General features: G+C 38.0%; 1 protein-coding gene and 1 pseudogene across 1 annotated transcript in view; one reads left to right on the top strand and one right to left on the bottom strand.

Moving 5' to 3' along the window:
- Positions 1-21,967, bottom strand: part of NAALADL2 (N-acetylated alpha-linked acidic dipeptidase like 2) — a 959,155-nt gene that overhangs the window by 745,883 nt on the left and 191,305 nt on the right. The gene's annotated exons all lie outside the window — the stretch shown is intronic.
- LOC116480430 (elongation factor 1-beta-like) lies at positions 12,997-13,667 on the top strand (annotated as a pseudogene).

Here is a 21,967-nt window from a genome sequence, read left to right as displayed (position 1 = left end):
TGTACCTAGGATGCTAGATTTTCTTAACTTTAATGTCTTATATTTAGCAGCTATTAAAAATTTGGCTTTGAGAATATTTTTGATAAATAAAGTAAATCTGGCCTAAAATAACTTACGTATCACCAAATATATCCTCACATATTAATAGCTTTGATTAGCATTATGTTAGATTGCTATATCTGAGATATGTGAGTCAAAAGTTAAATACAGGTTAGTAATTGTTCTAACAAATCTAATCATATCTGCTTCATCTTGTTCTTTGATGCATTTTCTAGAAACATAATTTTTAGTAAATTCATTCATTAATTTAACAGCTACCAAGAACTTACTATGTGCTGCCAGTCACTTCTAGACATAGGGAGTTGAACAGTGAAAAAAAAGCTAAAATCCCCACCCTTATGGAACTCACTTCTAGTAGAATGAGAGAAACAAAAAACAAACACACAGGAAAATTTCATGTATACAGTGTGTGAGATGGTGCATGGAAAGAAAAACCCTGGATAGGAAATGGGGTGCAAATGGTAGGGGAGGGGGCTTGCAGTTTTAAATAAGTGGTGAAAGAAGTCCTAACTGAGGTTTTCTTTTTATGACTATCATTCCATTTGAATTACTGTCTTTTATAAGGAACACATCAAACTAATAATAAAATAATAGAGTATTCAGCCCCACAATAACCATTAGTTTCTATTCCGTTCTTCTCTTGAGTAACACTGAACATAAACACCAAAATTCAGCTGTAGGTCAAGCATGTTGCAAAGGATTTAGTTGACACAAAACTGTAGAACAGACTTGAAATACATTCTTCACAATACTTCAGAATAAATGAAAATATAATTCATGCCAGTAACAAGGTTAAAAAAACAACACTTGAACATTTTCAGTTCAATTCAGACAAGTAATTGTATTAGTACAATGAGCCTAGGAACAAACCTCCTGTCTGATGTTCCAGGTAACCGTGGTAACCTCTCTTTGGAGCTATTGAATTACTCTGTCTACATGACTACTTTCTATATAACTTACGATGATGATTTAGAAGAGAAATATAGAGCTGCTCTGTATTTCCACAACTGATCTCAAAGTTGTAAGATCACCACTTTTGCAATCACTTCTTTGTTACAGGACCAAATAAAATTTTTTCGAGGCAACTCTAATAACAAACAATATAAACTTTGATCCTGTTTAACCCTTTCAGATATAAAACAAATCTGATATTAGCATTACAAAAAAATCACTAATCAAATAATGTCTCATTAGTAACTGAGGACAGAAGGCAATTGTGCTATTCAATTTATACGTTTGGCCTAAAAATTCTTTAATGATATTTTAAAACATCACTGAGTGCCAACAAATTTGTGGCAAGGCTAGGACTCTCTAAGCAGTAAGAATGGGCACAACACTTTATGAACACATACTGAAGTTCTTAAAATGTCTATATTTATAGTTCATTTCTATAATCTAGCATAAGAAATTAAAATAAAATAGAACAAAATTGCATGCATACAAATTTTCATTGCAATTATTCATAAAAAAAGCAGAGTGACTTTTTTGTCTCTTTAAATATTTATTAACTTTTACGTTTTTCAATAATTAACCTAGGATATAGTTATACCCAGTAGAAAGAAAAGCAATTGGAGACCTCTTAGTGATACATGTAACAATGAGAAGTCCAGTAGCAATGTTGTTCAAGATGGACAAGCCACCCTCCATTTTAAGTTGCAAAGGTAACTCATACAATGATATAGAATCAAGAGAGGGAATAAAATTCTTGCCAAACGTATTTAAAGTATGACTCTTTTCATTTTAGACATACCTAGATAATTTTGCATGTCCTCAAATGTTCATATGCAAATATTTGTTGTCTAATTTTAAAAAGATAACTATAAAAATAACAACTAGCATTTATTGAGAATTTACATCATGACTTTAAATCTAAATAAAACCTTTTGAAAGTGATTATTTAATGATCCCCATTTTCAGATAAAGAAACTAAGATTTTGAAAGGTTAGGTCACTTGCCTATGGCAGGATAAACATGTGAGTTAAGGATACATGACTCCCCAATTCCTAATCACAACACTAGCCTGTCCTTTTTTGCGTAAAGCTTGTAGAACTCTTCCAACAGTCCTGAGTGGCACCTAATGTAAAGACTCCATGGCAAACTCTAGAGCTTATTTTGATGTTGTGGGTTTTACACTGTGACCATATTTTCTGAACCACAAAATGTACATATATTCTGACAAGTTCAAATATGCTTATAGGGAAAAAAGAATATGTGAAGTGGAAACAATCCTAGAAAAGACAGAATATATGACTGCCACACCATATAGTTAAAAACAGCAGTTGATATGAAAAAATACCAGAGAGTTAATACTGAAACTCTGGTGAGGACCAGACTTAAGAAGTCACTGGGGAATTAAATAACTAGTTATTTCATCTCTTTTCATGTTTTTCATTGCTCAAATTTGCTTACAATTTTTCTTTAATATCCTTTGTTTCTGCTTCTCTGATTTTTCTTTCAAATGCTTTGCAATATCATTTCCTTCCAACAAATATCCTAAGCTGTTCTGATACAAGGCATTGGTGGCTGTGTCCATTTGGCCTGATAATATTCCGCACTCAACTGATACAACCAATTAATTGGGTACGGTACACAGTCTCACACACCAAACTTACCAAGCATGTTCAGCATGAGATAACATGTTTAAATATAATATTTTATACAGCAATGTTACAAATGTGTTATTCTCTCCCAGAGGTATGTAAGGGTAATATGTATGAATATATAAATATATGAAAAACTGTATGCACACAACTGACATAACAAAAAGAGAAAAGAATGACTTCCATATTAACTTATAATTTAATAGAAGCAAATGGAGACAACTTAGTAAAGTAGCCTTTGAAAATCCAATGATAAGGTTATGTTTCCAAAAGTTTGTGTAAAGGAATACATGACCTATAATAGCACATATTTAAAATACCTTAGCATAGTCAGAAATAAAAACAGAGCTGAAAAACATTCTTTACACTAAAACAAGTCAGACACCCTTTGTGGCATTAATTGGCATGTGTTATTTATTGACTGAGAACTTTAGGAGACACTTGCACTTACCTAGAAAGTGAGTCAGTGTTTGTGCTTGCCCCTGCAGTGCACTAACTGGCACTCAAGTGACCTAATTGGCTTCTTCCTAGCACTGTTGTAACATCAAGAGAAGCCAGCTAAGTCCTCAGTACAGGAAGGTCACCGTTTTTAGACACATCTTCAACCTACTAATAGAACATCTTGAATGACATCCGTTTTATAACACTGAGATTGTATGTCTTAAAAAGGGTCTAGAGCAATAGGTCAACAAATTCACAAACATAGGAAAGCACAGTTACTGCAAAAATCATTCACTCACATACAAAATATGTATTATACTATTAATATATTTACTATGTACTTTTATTTTTCAAATAAATATTAGTGATAGATTAATAAATACGTATTTACTTTAATATGGTACTGAATTCATACCAAAGCAATTCATTCAAAGCAATTCACCATGCTTTCTCAATCAACAAACATTAAAAGGTCAACTAAAATAATATAAGTCTATTAAAAAGTATCTGCATATTTAACATGTTGGGATTCACCGTACCATAGCATAATTTTCCTTTGATAGGTAGTGACTCATTCAAACACCTTAGGCAAACAGAATGTGCTACACTTTAGTAATTATAATAATGTTATCAATTTTAAAAGCCAGCCACTTTACTCCATCAATGAGCTGAAGCAACGGTAGAAGATTAAGAAGGCTTATCAGTTCAAGACACTTTCAGACAAGTCCAGCAGTTATACAATTAAGTTTTAATGATTTCTCCATCATCTAGGAGATTCTCATTATATGCAATAAAAGCTAACCTAATAGTGTTTTAAAATTCCTTATTTCACCGAATCACCACAAGGTCTAATAATTCTATGTTCGAATCCTAATAATAAAAATTTACACTTTTGCAGAGAATTACATAAAATGTCTAAGACAATATTTTGAAAACTGATAGATCTAAGATTTTTTAAAATACAGTTTTTGGAATTCTCTCCTCCCCCAAACAATTAAAACATAAGTGGCATATGGGGAATTTAACCAACATATAATTGCTGTCCATTTTCTTAATGGTTGATCTATTTTAGAGGAGCCCATGCTCCCAATTGAGTTTTCCATGGAAGATACCAAGTGCATACTTTTTCAAAGGTATTCTGATTGCCAATTTTGCATCCCAGATGGTTATTTATTGAGTTAAAATATAACTCGACCAATGTTTACAAATCAATAAATTATAAATCTTATCTCCAGGACTATTTTCTTCGTAAGCTTTCATTTTCGTTTTCACTACCACAGTTTGCTGTCTTTGATGCTAAATTTTTCACTTTATTACCAAGTGAACTTGATAGCAAGAGCTAAGTTAAACTTTGCGCTCATCCTCAGTCACAGAAGACCCCAAGAGACGTCCTCCCAAGTTTGTGAGAGATAACACTGAATGGAAGAATCTCCTTATCTCTCCAAATCTTCACAAATGCCTTTCTTTTGAGGTGGTCTATCACAACATTCAATATTTTGTTTTGTTTTTAATTCTCTTGAGTCTTTGAATATTATTCATACACTTTAGAAAGTTCTGAAATTTCTTCTCTCATATTACTCTTTATTTCTATAACTTTTAAATTATTTCAAATGATGTCCATCTATAACTTTTAAAAATCATCCATTGCTGTGAGGAGTAAGAAGTGTAAAAACACATTTTTTATTCTATTGTTTTACAAGCTCAACTTTTATTTTAGATTCAGGGGTACATGTGCAGGTTTGTTACATAGGTACATTGCATGAAGCTAAGGATTTCAGGTTCAAAAGATCCCAACATCCAGGTAGTGAACATAGTACCCAAAAGGTAGTTTTTCAGCCTTTGCCCCACCTCCCTTTCCCACTGTAATAGTTCCTAGTGTCTCTCATTCCCATCTTTATTTCCCAGAGTACCCAATGTTTAGCTCTCAACTACAAACGAGAACATGTGGTATACGGTTTTCTATTCATATGTTAATTCACTTAGGATTATGACCTCCGGCTCCATTCAAGTTGTTTCAAAGACTTCATTTCATTCTTTTTTTAGCTACATTGTATTTCATGGTATATATGCACCACATTTTCTTTATCCTATCTACCATTGATAGGCACATGGGTAGATTCCATGTCTTTGCTATTTTGAATGGTGCTATGATGAACATACAAGTGGCTGTGTCTTCTTGGTCTAACAATTTGCTTTCCTTTGGATATATACCTAGAAGGGATTGCTGGGTCAAAGGGTAGTTCTGCTTTTAGTTCTTTGAGACACTTCCAGACTGCTTTCCACAGTAACAGCTAATTTTCATTCCCACCAACAGTGTATAAGCATTCCTTTTTCTCTGCAGCCCTGCAGCATCTGTTATTTTTTGTCTTTTTAATAATAACCATTCTGACTAGTGTGAGATGGTATCTTATTGTGGTTTTATTTTACATTTCTCTGATAATCAGTGATGTTGAGCATTGTTTTCATATGTTTGTTGGCCGCTGATATGTCTTGTTTTGAGAAGTGTCTGTGTCCTTTGCCCACCTTTTAATGTCTGTTGTTGTTGTTTGCTTGTTGAGTTGTTTACGTTTCTTATGAAATCTAGATATTAGTCCTGGGTTGGAAGCATAGTTTGCAAATACATTCTCCCATTCTGTAGGCTGCCTGATTACTCTGCTGATAGCTTCTTTTGCTGTGCCAAAGCTCTTCAGTTTAATTAGGTCCCACTAGTCAATTTTTGTTTTTGTTGTAATCGCTTTTGAGAACTTAGTCATAAATTCTTTCCCAAGGCCCATGTCCAGAATGGTGTCTCCTATGCTTTCTTCTAGGATTTTTATAGTTTGAGGTCTTACATTTAAATCTTTAAGAGATGCATTTTACAAGGTAAGAAAACTCAGCATATTTCTATCTTGATCAAAAATAGGAATCCACAACCTTCTTTTAGAAAACTGAGGATTCAGTATTGAGTGCTTAGTCAACTAACTTTAAAAATCAAAGGGAAATAATTAAATAGGCCTTGACATTTACAGAGATTTACAGGATCCCTCCAAATTTCCTTTTAATTTATTGATTCTTGGTTGAATGACAACATGGGTCAGGAAAGCTGTTGTCTCTGTTGTGGGCAAACACTTGGTTGCCTACATGTGTGTTCACAAGAGATATCTCACCTGTTTTGGGATGATGGTAGGCACATACTGAAAAGCCTGACAAGGTCTTTGATAGGGGCAAGGATCAAGGATAATCTAGAGTGGATACATTTCCTTCCTGTCACATTAAACTCTAAATGCAAGACTTTTTTTTTAAAACAAGAATTTATTAACAATATTTTCCAGCCGGGCGCGGTGGCTCACGCTTGTAATCCCAGCACTTTGGGAGGCCGAGGCGGGCGGATCACGAGGTCAGGAGATCGAGACCATGGTGAAACCCTGTCTCTACTAAAAATGCAAAAAAATTAGCCGGGCGTGGTGGCAGGCGCCTGTAGTCCCAGCTACTCGGAGAGGCTAAGGCAGGAGAATGGCGTGAACCCGGGAGGCGGAGCTTGCAGTGAGCCGAGATCGCGCCACTGCACTCCAGCCTGGGTGACAGAGCGAGACTCCATCTCAAAAACAAAAACACAATATTTTCCAGGAAAAGCATCCAAACTAACCAAGAAACAATCCCATCTCACCATAAGCCATTCAGGGTAAAAGAGCAGTTGTGTAACAGCCACAAGGGTTTTCCCTCTTTTCCAGTTATAAGCACTTTCGGTTGTTTCTGCTGCTGAAAAAGCAGGTACTGAGCATGTACTTTGTTGCAGTCTCAGTGCAAGGTGCTGGATAGAGCGCTGGAGAGACAGTCCCTGCCCTCATGGAACTTCCAGTTTGGTGTACAATTTAGATAAGCAACTACACACAGCACTACATGATAGTGATACGGAGGCCCAGGAGCACTCAAGAAAGCTGCCTAACCCAGGCTTGGAGGGTTAGGAAAGGCTCCTCAGAGAAGGTGACAGGGAATCTAACTACTTCTGTGGGTGCAATGTCATTTTCTGTTTGTGGTTACTATAACTTGTGTCTTTCCCTGAAACGTGGATCTGTCTCATCAACCTCTCCTTTCATACACCTAGTTCTGGAGAGTGGTGGAATGCTCACCCTGTTTTAGTGATTGCAGAGTGGCTACATTTCAGGATTTCCACTTGTTCTCTGCAGTGCAGTGAATACAGACACTGAAGGGGCTAACTGGTTGAATCTCAAAGTGCATTCAGTTACACTGTTCCCGTTATACATCCTTTCACTCAGTACCTGGAGCTTGATAGCAACATAAAGACCAAATACTGTTATGTGAGAGGGTCTCTGACCTTCTTGATTCAGTTCGCTATATCTCTGTTGCTCACAGCTACATGGAAACTTACATAACTAAATTCAGAATCAGCTTTCAATTCACTCTACATTATTGATAAAAGGGCTAGGTTTTTCTCTGGTTCGGTGAACACGGTTTATAACAGTGTTGTTTCCTGAATGTGCTTTTAAAGCTCATGGTGACTTCTGACTCTCTGTCTTTTTTTTCTCCATGACCTTTGACAAGGATTGCAGCCAGCTGCAGTGGAAGAGCTTACCATATGTTGAAAACTGTATTCTGACATCTGCTCTTACATTCCTTGTTTCAAACATAAACATGTGTCTAAATGACTTGAATTACACAGCCTTGCTTCTCTTCACTGGTGACAGAGATGGGGCTGGTAGGACATCATCCATTTAAACTGGGATTACTATACTCTTTTGACATGGTTTAACAAGATCATTAAATCTGGTCATAGCTATCTAATAATTTAAAGACTATCCCCTTGCATGTAGAATCAGCTCACTTTGTTTTTTACTCCGAAAGAATCTAATAATAGGCATTAACAGTTTTAAAGCAAGGTTACAAAGCTCTGCAGCATACTAAAATGAATATTATTTGTTTTCCCAGTGATTTATAATAAGACTGCAGCAAGGGAGTCTTGATGACAATAGAAGCACTAGGTTGTTAAGCATCTCCTAAATGTGGGTCCGTCAAGCAGCACAGTGCCCAGGTCAGTAAATTACCTAAGGTCTTAATAGGAATGTCTCGTCCAGGATTCAAATTCAGCTCTGACATCAAAGTCACTTGAATTTCCAGGTCTCCTAGTTGCCTTCATAGTGACTGTTCCTTCTTTTTAAATGTCGGTTAGAAGATCTGTAATTTTTTTCTCACTTTTTACTCTGATATATTATTAATATATTTAATTGTCAAAAATGAATTTTTAAATCAATAAGTGATTAGATGAAGTACTTTTCAAACTATGCGTTACGTAATCATATCTTAAGGTAACAAAAAAGCTTCCTTCTACTTAAAGCCAAGCCAATTTAGTTGGAGTTTTGGTTAAAACCAAGCCAATTTTGTTGGAGTTTTACAAACAGCTCCACCAGGAAGGATTTCTATGCAGAGAGTTTTCATCAGCTCCACCCTTCTTCAGGCTGCTTTCTTCCCAGAGAAGCTAAGAAGTATGAGCTACACGAGTAAGATCACTTTCACTCTGGCTGCTAGTTGGATTTGGCCAATGAGGGGCAAGAGTTGGAGATCACTGGTCAGGAGGAGAGTGAGGTCAGAGTGTTTGTTTCCCAAGCTTCCTCCCTGATAAGTCACAGAAAGTTGACCCTGTCCCTGACTCAAGGCCACGGCTACTCCAGTGATGTCTTCTACCTAACTCTCTCCTTCCAGACTGTTTCATCTGCCCCTTGCCCTTTAGGGAGAGAGCAGTCAAGGCTCCCTGGTTGCTAGCCCTGAGGCACTTTGCCTAAAATTGCCTACATCTTTACTCAACTTGAGTATATGATCTGTTTCCTCAGTGATACAATCTCAAATAAGTAATATATCCTGGACTTGGACCTTAGAGAAATGAGCATCATCACTTGATTTCTTAAGAAACTACATCGTTTGAACCTGTTGTCTTGGTGGTTTTGTTGTCGTTTTTTTTTCTTCTTTTCCCCAAGAGTAAACTATTTTCTTCATGGAAAATCTCTATCCTAACCCCAACAATACCACCATCTTCACAATACAACTCCATAAACTGATTTGCTTTTGATTGCTGCCTCTAAAGAGAGTCTGTGTAAGATCTAGACAATGACACATTGAAGAGAACTGGAATAAATTCCTGGGATGAACCTGGTTCCTGGGTATACAGGATTTCTGAACTTCACATTGTTTCACCCATCATGGAATTTTGACTATTAAGTGACAGCTGAATTATTGCAATGTCACAGAGTAACTCAGCAGGATTTAGGATTATGAAAACATTTGTATCACTTATTAGTTAAATAGTATTTAAAAATTAAACAAGTGATTTGACAAATACGAATGTAGTTGCCTAATATAGATAATTTTTAAGCGTTATTTTAAACTGTTAAAAAGCTTGAGGAACAAATCCTTCCAAAAACAGACTGGGCCGGGTACAATGGTTCATGCCTGTAATCTCAGCACTTTAGGAGGCAGAGGCAGGAGCACTGGTTTAGCCGAAGAGTTTGAGACTAGACTGGTCAACGTAGGGAGATCCATCTCTATAAAAAATAAAAGTAAAAAAAAATAGTGGGGACATAATGGCACATTCCTCTGGCCTCAACTACTGGAGAGGCTAAGGCAAGAGGATTACTTGGGCCCAGAAGGTGGAGGCTGCAGTGAGCTGTGATGACAACACTGCATTCCAGCCTGGGTGACAAAACAAGACCCTGTCTCAAAAGCAGTAAAATAAATATAAACAGGCTGTTTATATTTATTTTACTCTGCCTCCTAAAGTGCTGAGATTACAGGCATGAACCGTTGCGCCTGGCCCAGTCTATTTTTCGAAGGATTTGTTCCTCAAGTTTTTTAGCAGTTTAAAACAATGCTTAAAAATTACCTATATTAAGCATTTTATAAAAATATGTGTAGAAAAATATGTTAAGTATGAAATACATTATTATCACAAAGTTTACAAGTAAAAAATTTATTTAGTAAATAAACCAAAGTTTCTTTGGTTCTTTCTCCACAGATATATTTATAAGTGAAATAGGAAGGGGAGTTTAATATATTGAAATCCAAGTATGATTTCCCTTGCAGCCTATGAGCACTTTCATCTTTCTCTTGAAAACAGAGTCTGTGAGTGCTTGCTAAATACAGTTAGGGTTTGTTTTCTTTCTGCGTGTTTTTGGGTTTTCACAAGCCAAAACAGATTAAAACGTATATATATATAAAATAGTTAAATAGTTCTTGCTAAATGATTGGTTAAGATTAATTTTATAAAATCAAATGAAAAAATTAGCCCCATTATAGAGACAAATGGATCAATAGCATTTCCTTGCCCTAAATAATATAAGTGCATTTATAGTTCTATGATGGTAGTAATTCCTAACCACCACTTTGGAAGAAATAGCTGGGCATTTCAAATGTCATTCACAGTTGGGGGAAAACACACACACACACACACACAGCCAAACTTCCTGCCCTACAAACAGGATGGAGAGGCACCGATAACAATCATTATTACAAGTTAAGTGGTATCACAAGCCCAAGTTCAAATTTATCTTCCCAGCATCTAGCAAAGAACTAGCTGAGCCAACAATCTCCAGAAATAAGATTGCCATAGAATGAGCAAAATATCAAGGCCTGTGACCTTGAGTTTCTTTCTCCATCAATAATCCTGTCAGGATGGCAAAAGTACATTGTTTAACCAAAACAAGCTCCTGCAGTTTTCCTTCAAGATTAAGTTGCTGTCTCTATTACGTCACCCAAATAGTAATGCTAAATTAGAAAAGATTCAAAGCATTAGACATTTATCCTCTCTTCATTCAAAGTTAACACAACACCATCTCTTTCCACTGTTCTAACAGTAATTAAGTGGGTTTTGTTCATGTTAAATAGAAGAAAATAAAGACTCCTTTCCCTCTTTTCTTTCTTAAACTTACCAAGAAACTTCTGGGCTCCCCTTGCACCTGTCATCCAGCTTTCCTGCTACCATAATGTATGAGTTCCAGTTGTGGTTAAGTCCCATCTGTTTGAATCCAGTTGGAGACTTCTATATTTACCCAAGTGCATCTATATATCTCCTTTAATGCAAGACTTTCATTAGTACAACTTAGAATGGCTAATACGGGCAAAATTACATGGGCACAAGCTCATGGATTTACTACAATATATAATTTTGTGGTGTATAAAACTATATATATATATATATATATTTGTGCAAGTAAGCAGGTGAAACTAAATAACTGATTTTATTCCTTATATTTGGAAAGTGAATGGAAGATGAGAAATAATCTATGTTTCCTAAGACTGAGGAAATTTAGATATTTTTGATTCAAATTTGGGCACTGCTATATCCTTCTTTCCACTTACATTCTCCCTGCCCATCCATGGAACAATCTAGAGTACTTGGTTTCTTTTGCCATCACTTTCGCCAGCTCTAGCAGAAGACTATGAATTTGTGCATTTGAAGTGTCTATAAATGAAGACTTTAAACAGGAAAACATACAGCACATGTAACAGCAACAGATGTAATAGACAGAATATTTTCATTTAAAATTCCAGTGTATATTTATTTTCTCATACTTTATTTTCACTGAAAAATAAAACCAGCTGATCAGAATTCTGCTTATAAAATGCTTTCCTTGCTGCTTAAAATCATTATTGACTTATGAAAGACCATTAGCTTTTTCATCTGCACATGAACTAATTCCAATTTATTTAGACTTTTCTCATTGGTAATATTTTCTGGCATTTTAATGAGGTTGTTGCCCTGCTCTAGTCTTTTCTTAAATACCTCATATTCCAATTTTTTAAGAAAAGAAAAAAATGGATGACTGCATGACTATGTATTTATAAAGTTACAAAAATATTATGCCTCTCTGAAGCATTTTTTTTTTTTTTGAGACGGAGTTTCGCTCTTGTTGCCCAGGCTGGAGTGCAATGGCATGATCTCAGCTTACTGCAACCTCCACCTCCTGGGTTCAAGCCATTCTCCTGCCTCAGCCTCCCAAATAGCTGGGATTACAGGCATGTGCCACCACGCCTGGCTAATTTTGTATTTTTAGTAGAGATGGGATTTCTCCATGTTGGTCAGGCTGGTCTCGAACTCCCAGCCTCAGGTAATCCGCTCACCTCGGCCTCCCAAAGTGCTGGGATTACAGGCATGAGCCACGGCACTCGGACTGAAGAATTTCTTTGTAAACTCGCAGTCAGCTTGTGGTCCACCCTGAGTCCCAGATCTTGTCCTACTACGTATACCCTGTAGCTAACACAGTGAAATAGCTAATATAGTAGGGCTATTAGCTTTAATGCCCAGATGGTAACGATCATTTTGAGTTATATTTGTAAAGTTACTTGTATAAATATTAACAATGTTCAATCTTAATAATTAAACACAACATACTAGTCATACAATTAAGATTAATTTTAAAGAACTATGCAGAACAAAGGCATTAATTGAAAATATTTAAAACAATGCCTATCCGTCAAATGTAGCACTTGCCATTTGTGGGGTATCTGACAGACTGCTCACACTCTGTAACCTTTTTTATAAGTGAAGTCTATAAAACCGAAATCATATCACAGAACTTTTGGAACATGTGGATGAAATTCTATTTGTATTTATGAACTTTTCTTCCTTTCTTTCTCCACAGATATGTTTATAAGTGAAACAGGAAGGGGACTTTAATATATTGAAATCCAAGTATGATTTCCCTGGCAGCCTATGAGCACTTTCATCTTTCTCTTGAAAAAAGAGTCTGTGAGAGCTTGCTAAATACAGTTGGAGTTTGTTTTCTTTCTGTGTGTCTTTGGGTTTTAACAAACCAAAACTAGCTTTTTTTCCCTCTCTTAGCAGGGGTGCCCACAATTTACACTCTTTCATTTTGCTGCTATCCAGCTCTCAGATATAGCTGACACCATGGGTTTCAGAGACCTGAAAAGCCCTGCTGGCATCCATGTGCTCAATGATTACCTGGCAGAAAAGAGCTACATCGAGGGTTATGTGCCACCACAAGCAGATGTAGCAGTATTTGAAGCAGTCTCTGGCCCATTGCCTGTGAATTCGTGTCTTGCCCTATGTTGGTATTGTCACATCAATTCTCATGAAAAGAAAAGGCCAGCCTTCCAGGAGTGAAGAAATCTTTGGGCAAATATGGTCCTGCTAATGTAAAGACATTACAGGAAGCAGAGCTACAAATAGTAAAGATGATGATGACATTGATCTCCTTGGATCTGATGAGGAAGAGGAAAGTGAAGCAGCAAAGGGGTTAATGGAAGAATGGCTTGCCCAGAATGAATCAAAGAAAGCCAAAAAACACGCACTTGTTGTGTTTCATCATACTAGATGTGAAATTGTGGGATGATGTGGCAGATATGGAAAAACTAGAAGAATGTTTTAGAAGCATTCAAGCAGACGGCTTAGTCTAGGGCTCCTCTAAGCTAGTTCTGATGGGATATGGAATTTAAAAACTTCAAATCCAGTGTGTAATTGAAGATGATAAAGTTGGAACAGATACGCTGGAGGAGCAGGCCACTGCTTCTGAGGATTCTGTGTAGTCTATGTATTTGGCTGCTTTCCATAAGACCTAAAATTCACCCCAGATCATTGCACTTAAAATAAAAACTTGAAAAAAAAAATAAACACAGCTCAAAGTCTCCTATTGACATCTGTAAATAGCAAGAAAACAATAATTATTTAGAGACAACAGAATATTTCACTTCCTTTGAAAAATCTGTGGGAAAGGAGATGAATAAAAGATGTTTAAAGAAAAAATAAATACGTACATACAGAAACAGGTAAAATAGCTTCAGAAAGCATTGACTTAACATGAAGTGTCATTATTTTATTCAAAAAGGTTAATAACAATATTTCTTGGGCCAAGCATTTCCAATACACCACCAGAAGAAACCCATTATAAAGCAACGTCCCTGACAACTCCTTCTAAATTCACGATGAGGATTATACAGAGATTCATCATATTATTTTTCAGTCAAGACTAGTAGGTAGGAGGAAAAAGCAAAACTGAGCCATCTAATCTATTCACTACTTTTTCTTTTCACCAATGGCAGGATTAGGTTTAGACAGCCTGAAGAAAACAGCACAGGTCTTAATGTTAAGGATACTGCTGAAAGGTGACACTCTAGCTGCCGTAGAGAAAATAGTTTAACAATCTGGGTAGACACAAAAAGCCTTTCCTTAGACCTCACTTATTGTAATTCCACCTCTTTTCTAAAAATGAGCTTACCAGCTTTCATACAGATGTCTTGCTCCCACAGATACAGAGCGTCTGCATGTGCTTTTTGTCTTTTCAGAAGGTTCTCTCTGCCTCCCTCCACCAAGTGTTGATTAGGAATCCCTCGACTTATCATTCCTCCGTATTCAGCAGATTTAGCCCCTCAATTATGACATCTCATGGATGTAGGTATGTTTACTTATTGTTTGATTATATTTTGTTTTAATGATTCTTAGATGAATAACTGCCTCCCTCAGTAAAATGGAGACTTGCTCACTGCCTACACTGAGTTACTAATACATCAATAGCACCGAGCCCAGGGCCTAGCTGAGGGTGAATAACCAATAAATATTTGACAAATTAATAAAATGACTTAATCAGTAGATAGGTGAATACTTAATCAACCAAAAGTTACTAGAATTGATTGACAGATATGGGTGATGGTTCTCTCTCTGGATTTAGAAAACTCCAGGTTTCCACATTTTGCCTAAAGAAGTTTTTCCCTTTCCTTCAAACTAACAATGGTTAGAAAATGTTTACACAACAGTAACCAAACCATTCAGTTGAGAAGCATTTTTCTCATAATAGAAGTTTACCAAATTGTCATTAAAAAAATCATTGTTCTATTTAAATCAAATATGTCAAGAGTGCTAACAATATTAGTAATCTATTCTCAGAGAACTTAATTAATTGGATGCATTTAATTATGGTACATAGAGTAATTTCAGCATGGGTTTGGAATGTACTCTCCAAACACTATTGACTAGCTCTGACAAGAAAGTTAGCCCGAATGCCAGACATGATGGCCTAGGGGTTAGAGGATTCTCAAACAATGTAGTAGTAACAGCTGTGAATTTAGTGGGGGATAACTTAGTGTCTCAATTAACTGTGGAAAGTCCCCTTTATGTTGAAGTCATTGATAACTTGGATTTTAACAGCCAACGATCTGGATTCCTTTTCTCGTATGAGTATAAGCAGGAATCTTAGTGACCTTGACATCTGAATGCATGGAGTCATGGATTTGTTACACAGCCACCTAAGGCTCTCACTGCCTGAATCCAGCTGACAGCCTAATTAAACAGCAAGAGTTCCTGGAGGGGAATGTTAATGAGTCTACTTGGCAGCCAACAGTCTGTTCCCCAGATGGTGCAGGGCTTATAAATTGTCAATAGGGTAAGAGTAGTGAAGGAAGTTGAGGAAAATACAGAAAGTATCCTACATCACTGTAACTTTCTAAGACACTAGGTCCATGATGAAGATATTTGAAGATATGGCAACTGGGGTGAGGGTAGAAAAGTAGTAGCACATCTATTTATCTTGAGCTCTAAGAATACAGGAAGAATTGCTTTGGCTTTTCAAATGGACACCACTCTGTTTTGTCTGGGTAAATTGAAGGGTTATTTCAGGGACGTTTGTCAGGTTGATCGTGACTGAAAAAAAATGGTAACGTGATTAAAGCCCTACCATGTTTGTAGTTGGTATTTACTATTTTTCTGTCTATTTTTTCCCTTATAGATAGAATCTAGAGTATGAGAGCTCTCTCTTAATTCAGTTATTATTGAATGAGTAACATCTTGCCAAGAAACAGTCTCCTGTGACCTTCAAGTCGTGTCCTCCCTATTTCAAAGTAGTCAATGTGAAAGCAACTTACATTATCTACAATTAGAAACGAAAATGCTGTTGGGAACAGGCCTCCCAAATCTGGCCATAAACTGGCTCCAAAACTGGCCATAAACAAAATCTCTGAAGCACTGTGACATGGACATGATGGCCATGATGCCCACATTGGAAGGTTGTGGGTTTACTGGAATGAGGGCAAGGAACACCTGGCCCACTCAGGGCGGAAAAGCACTTAAAGGGGTTCTTAAACCACAAACAATAGCATGAGTGATCTGTGCCTGAAGGACATGCTCCTGCTACAGATAACTAGCCAGACCCATCCCTTTATTTCGGCCCATCCCTTTATTTCCCATAAGGAATACTTTTAGTTAATCTATAATCTATAGAAACAATGCTTATCACTGGCTTGCTGTTAATAAATACATAGGTAAATCTCTGTTGGAAGCTCTAAGCTCTGAAGGCTGTAAGACCCCTGATTTCCCACTCCACACTTCTATATTTCTGTGTGTATGTCTTTAATTCCTCTAGCGCCGCTGGGTGAGGATCTCCCTGACCCAGCTTGTCTCAGCAAGTGGCACCCATACGTGGGGACTCGAATCCAGGTTGAAGGGTCACCGGAGTGACGGTTGGAGAACGTGGAAAACTAAGCTGTAGGACACCCGAGTACTCTTAAAGCAATTCCCATGGTGAGTAAGAAGGGGAGCTCAGAAACATCAGGGTAACAATGGGACAAGTGTGGGCTCTGGTTCATTCCACTTTGGAACCTTTTCACACTAATGATGAGGAGGAAGGAGAGTATAACCAAGTAACAGAAGAGGTTACAGAGCAGGTTTGTTTGCCAGCTAAAGCTAAAGTGGCAAAGGAGGGAGAGGTTCATCCCTACCCTTCTGTACCCCCTCATTATTATTTTGAAGAAAAAGAGTGGCCTGACCTTCCAGATCTTTCTTTTCCGGAGGACACTGGGCAAAAAGTAGTTGCCCCAGTGCCTATTCGAGCAGCGCCTCGCGTGACCACTCTCAGTTCTATTCAGGCAGGAATTCAGCAAGCTAGACAAGAGGGTGATATAGAGGCTTGGCAGTCCCCTGGTAGAATACACCCCCCAGATCAACAGGGAAATATCATAGCTACATTTGGGCCTTTTTCTTTTAAATTCGGGAAAGCACATTTAGTTGATTATATCAAGACCTGTGATGGTACTGGAGGTAATCTGCATAAAGCTACTTTGTTGGCACAAGCAATGGCAGGACTGAGAGTGGATAAAGGAAATACTTTGTTTCCTGGAGCTTGTTTTAACTGTGGGAAGCTTGGTTATCCCAAAAAAGAATGTAGAAAAAATCAGCGAGTCAGGCCACCAGATAGGGGAAAATAGAAAACTGCTGAGCCTGAAATATGCCCAAAATGTAAAAAAGGAAAACATTGGGCTAATCAGTGTCACTCTAAGTTTGATAAAGATGGGAACCCGATTTCGGGAAACGCCATGAGGAGCCTGTCCCAGTCCCCATTCCAAACTGGGGCATTTCCGGCTCAGGCCATTCCCTCACCCCTGTACAATGTCTGTCCCCCACCACAGCCAGTAGTGCCACAGTAGCTTTATGCTGCACAAAAGCTGTGAGCCTTCTGCCTGGGGAATCCCCGCAAAAGGTCCTAACAGGAGTCTGTGGACCCTTGTCAATGGGAACGATATGATTACTTCTAGGAAGGTCTAGTTTAAATTTGAAAGGGGTACAAATACATACAGGAGTCATTGATTCAGATTACAGTGGGGAAATTCAAATTGTTATATCTACTTCTGTTCCCTGGAAAGCAGGGCCAGGAGAGCGCATAGCACAGCTCCTGATTGTGCCATATGTGAGAACGGGAAAAAGTGAAATTAAACGAACAGGAGGATTTGGAAGCACAAATAAACAAGGCAAAGCAGCTTATTGGGTGAACCAAATTACTGATAAATGTCCTACCTGTGAAATAACTATTCAGGGAAAGAAATTTAAGGGTTTGGTAGACACAGGAGGACATTTCAATCATTTCTCTACAGCACTGGCTATCCGCGTGGCCAATTCAACCCGCTCAATTTAACATAGCTGGAGTTGGTAAAGCCCCTGAAGTATATCAAAGTCGTTATATTTTGCATTGTGAAGGGCCCGATGGACAACCTGGAACTATTCAACCAATTATAACTTCTGTACCTATAAGTTTATGGGGGAGATTTATTACAACAACGGGGAGTACAAGTTCTAGTTCCAGAGCAATTATACAGCCCTCAAAGTTAACATATGATGCATGAAAAGGGGTATGTCCCTGTTAGGGGACTAGGAAAAAATCTGCAAGGTTTGAAGGAACCGCTTCAAGGGGAAAGACAAAGTTCCCACCAAGGTTTAGGATATCATTTTTGACAGTGGCCATTGTTAAGCCTCCAGAACCTATACCTTTAAAATTGTTAACAGTAAGCCAATTTGGATAGAACAATGGCTGCTAAGTGAAGAGAAACTGGATGCTTTAGAGGATTAGTTAGTGAACAATTAGAAAATGAGCACATAGCTCCAACATTTTCCCCTTGGAATTCTCCAGTTTTCAAAATTAAGAAAAAAATGAGGTAAATGGAGAATGTTAACTGACTTGGCCTTTAATAGTCAGAGATTTAAAAGACTGTTTCTTTACTATCCCTTTAGATGAGCAAGACTGTGAATGGTTTGCATGTACAATTCCAGCAGTAAACAACCTGAAGCCTGCTAAGCATTTTCATTGTTTTACAGATGGGTTTAGTAATGGTAAAGCTTCTTATTCTGGCTTAAAAAGTAAAGTTTTCCAGATGCCCTATACTTCAGCTCAAAAAGCGGAGCTTGTAGCTGTAATTGAGGTATTGACTGCTTTTAATATGCCTATGAATGTGAGTTCTGATTCTTCATACGTGGTTCACTCCACACAGTTAATTGAAAATGCTCAGTTACGATTTCATACAGATGAACAACTGATGACTTTATTTACCCAACTGCAAACAGTAGTTAGCAGTAGAATGCACCCTTTTTACATCACTCACATTAGGGCTCATACACCTCTTCCAGCACCTTTGACGTAAGGGAATCAAATGGTTGATTGCCTAGTTGCTAATGCAATATCTAACGCGAGACATTTTCACAATTTAATCCACGTTAATGCCTCTGGTCTCAAATGCAGATACAGCATTACCTGGAAAGAAGCTAAAGCTATTATCCAGCGATGCCCAACTTGCCAAATGGTACATTCCTCATGTTTTACAGGAGGAGTTAATCCTCAAGGATTGGAACCTAATTCTCTTTGGCAAATGGATGTCACACATGTTACATGTATGTGTGGACACCTTTTCTCACTTTGTATAACAAAAAGTTGGGAAATAGGTAAAATAATAACTTGGGGTAGAGGTTATGCTTGTGTTTCTCCAGGGCTGAATCAACAGCCAATTTGGATACCGTCAAGACACCTGAAACCTTATCAGGAGCCAGATGCTGAGGCAGAGATTCCAGGATGATCCTGAGGACCCCCTGGTTGCAGCCATGTTGAGGCTGACGCTGAGGAGGACCCCAGCTGTCACAAGCAACACCCGTTGAACACAGCCAACAACCTGGGGAGGATCAAGAAGCTGTCACAGATGGCAGAAGAAAACCTGAGGAAAGCGGGTCGACCAGTCACAATGAGGAATTCAATGGTAGCTATGATAGCGGTGATCACCGTTGCCATGAGTATTCCTACAACAAGGGCTGACACAGAGAACAATTATACTTATTGAGCATATTTATCAAACTTGGCTGGCAATAATGCCTGGATGTAATCACTCTCTGACATAGTTACACATGCTTTCTGATCTCAGTACTTACCATAATAAATCTGCTCCTAAAATTGAGGCATACCGCCCTCAAAAACCTATTTGTAAACAAAATTGAACCTGTTCAGAAAAAATGAACGTACTTATTTAGGAAGATCACATTGCAGAACAGGCAGAGGTGCTGCACAACGATTCCTATGGAATCATTATTGATTGGTCCCCTAAGGGGATGTTTAGCTTGAATTGCAACTCTCGGTTTGCATGCCACGGCCACACTATGTTAAGCTGGTCTGAACAAAATGGTCAGATGGTAGAAATGATAAGAAATACAGCAAGAGTTCCTATTATCTGGAACCATGGCGGTATAGTGGCACCTCAACCTCAAATGATATGGCCCTTTACAGGAGCTAAACCTAAGGATTTGTGGAAAGTATTAACAGCTTTTAATAAGATCAAAATTTGGGAAAGAATAAAAAAGCATCTAGAAGGACACTCTACAAACTTGTTTTTGGATATTGCAAAATTAAAAGAACAAATATTTAAAACATCCCAGGTACACCTGACCTTAATGCCAGGAACTGGAGTGCTTGAAGGTGCTGCAGACAGATTAGCAGCTAGTAACCCATTAAAATGGATAAAAACACTTGGAAGCTCTGTGATTTCAATGATGATTGTGCTTTTAATCTGTGTTGTTTGTCTTTGTATAGTCTGTAGATGTGGATCCTGACTCCTGCAAGAAGTAGCTCACCACGACAAAGCTGCCTTTGCTTTTATCACTTTGCAAATCAAAGAAGGGGGACATGTTGGGAACAGCCCCTTGCCCCCCAAAATCTGGCCATAAACTGGCCCCAAAACTGGCCATAAACAAAATCTCGGCAGCACTGTGACATGTTCATGATGGCCATGACACCCACCTGGAAGGTTGTGGGTTTACTGGAATGAAGGCAAGGAACACCCGGCCCACTCAGGGCAGAAAACCACTTAAAGGTGTTCTTAAACCACAAACAATAGCATGAGTGATCTGTGCCTGAAGGACATACTCCTACTGCAGATAACTAGCCAGACCCATCCCTTTATTTCGGCCCATCCCTTTATTTACCATAAGGAATACTTTTAGTTAATCTATAATCTATAGAAACAATGCTTATCACTGGCTTGCTGTTAATAAAGATGTAGGTAAATCTCTGTTTGAAGCTCTCAGCTCTGAAGGCTGTGAGACCGCTGATTTCCCACTCCACACCTCTATATTTCTGTGTGTGTGTCTTTAATTCCTCTAGCACCCCTGGGTGAGGGTCTCCCTGACCGAGCTGGTCTTGGCAAATGTCTCTTCGGCTTTTGTTAGGCTTCCTCCTTATGTGTTCAGTTGGTTCTTAATTAAGCTTTGTAGCCAAATGGATATGGGAAAGCCACAGTCATGCTTTACCTTCACTGTACTTCAGAATTCAATCCCAAGTACCATTTGTGACAACCAGACCCTAGAGTGATTCCCAAGCATTTTCACCTCCTAAAGTCCACACCTTTGTATAATCCTTTCTCCATGAGTGTAATTAGCTTCTAAATAACAGAATATGACAAAGGATGTTGCGCCCATGGTTAGATTATGTTATCTAAACCTCTGCCTTAGCTGACTGATCAAGAGACTCTTCTGCTGACCTGGAAGAAGAAAGTTGCTATGATACTGACTGCCAGTGCAGAAGCTATGGAACAGGGGACTACTTGTGACCTCTAGGAGCTGAGAGGCTCAGTTCTATAAGCACAAGAAACTGAATCCTGCCAATAACCACCTCCGCAGGTCTGTGAGCTCTAGAGAGAAATGCGGCCTGTCCAGACTTGAATGTTGCCTTGTGAAACCCTGGGTTTCAGGACAGGAGACCCCTCAAAGCTATGCCTAGACTCCTGACCCATGGAAACTGACATAATAAATGGGTATTGTTTAACCCACTAAGTTGTGATCATTTGTTATGCGGCAATAGAAAACCAATACATTGTGGAAGAATTACCCATATTTGGCTCTAAGTGTAAATGAAAAGAATCTTCAAATCTTAAGGTTGGATGGGACCATACACATCATCTATGAAAATTTCCCATCCTCAATCTACAGGACCCAATAAATTTTTATGCCATTTCTTATTGAATAGAAAGAGGAGTTTACATCCCTGGTTCTTAAAAAATACTTTTATAATGACCCAATATGTCTTCCTCACTAATGCTAGCTTTATTAACCCATACTAAGTATATTT

This window comes from Hylobates moloch, unplaced genomic scaffold (assembly GCF_009828535.3).
Source record: "Hylobates moloch isolate HMO894 unplaced genomic scaffold, HMol_V3 SCAFFOLD_13, whole genome shotgun sequence".
Lineage (NCBI taxonomy): Eukaryota > Metazoa > Chordata > Mammalia > Primates > Hylobatidae > Hylobates > Hylobates moloch.
Note: the sequence above shows the minus strand (reverse complement) of the source record. Positions and strands in the feature narration are given on the sequence as shown.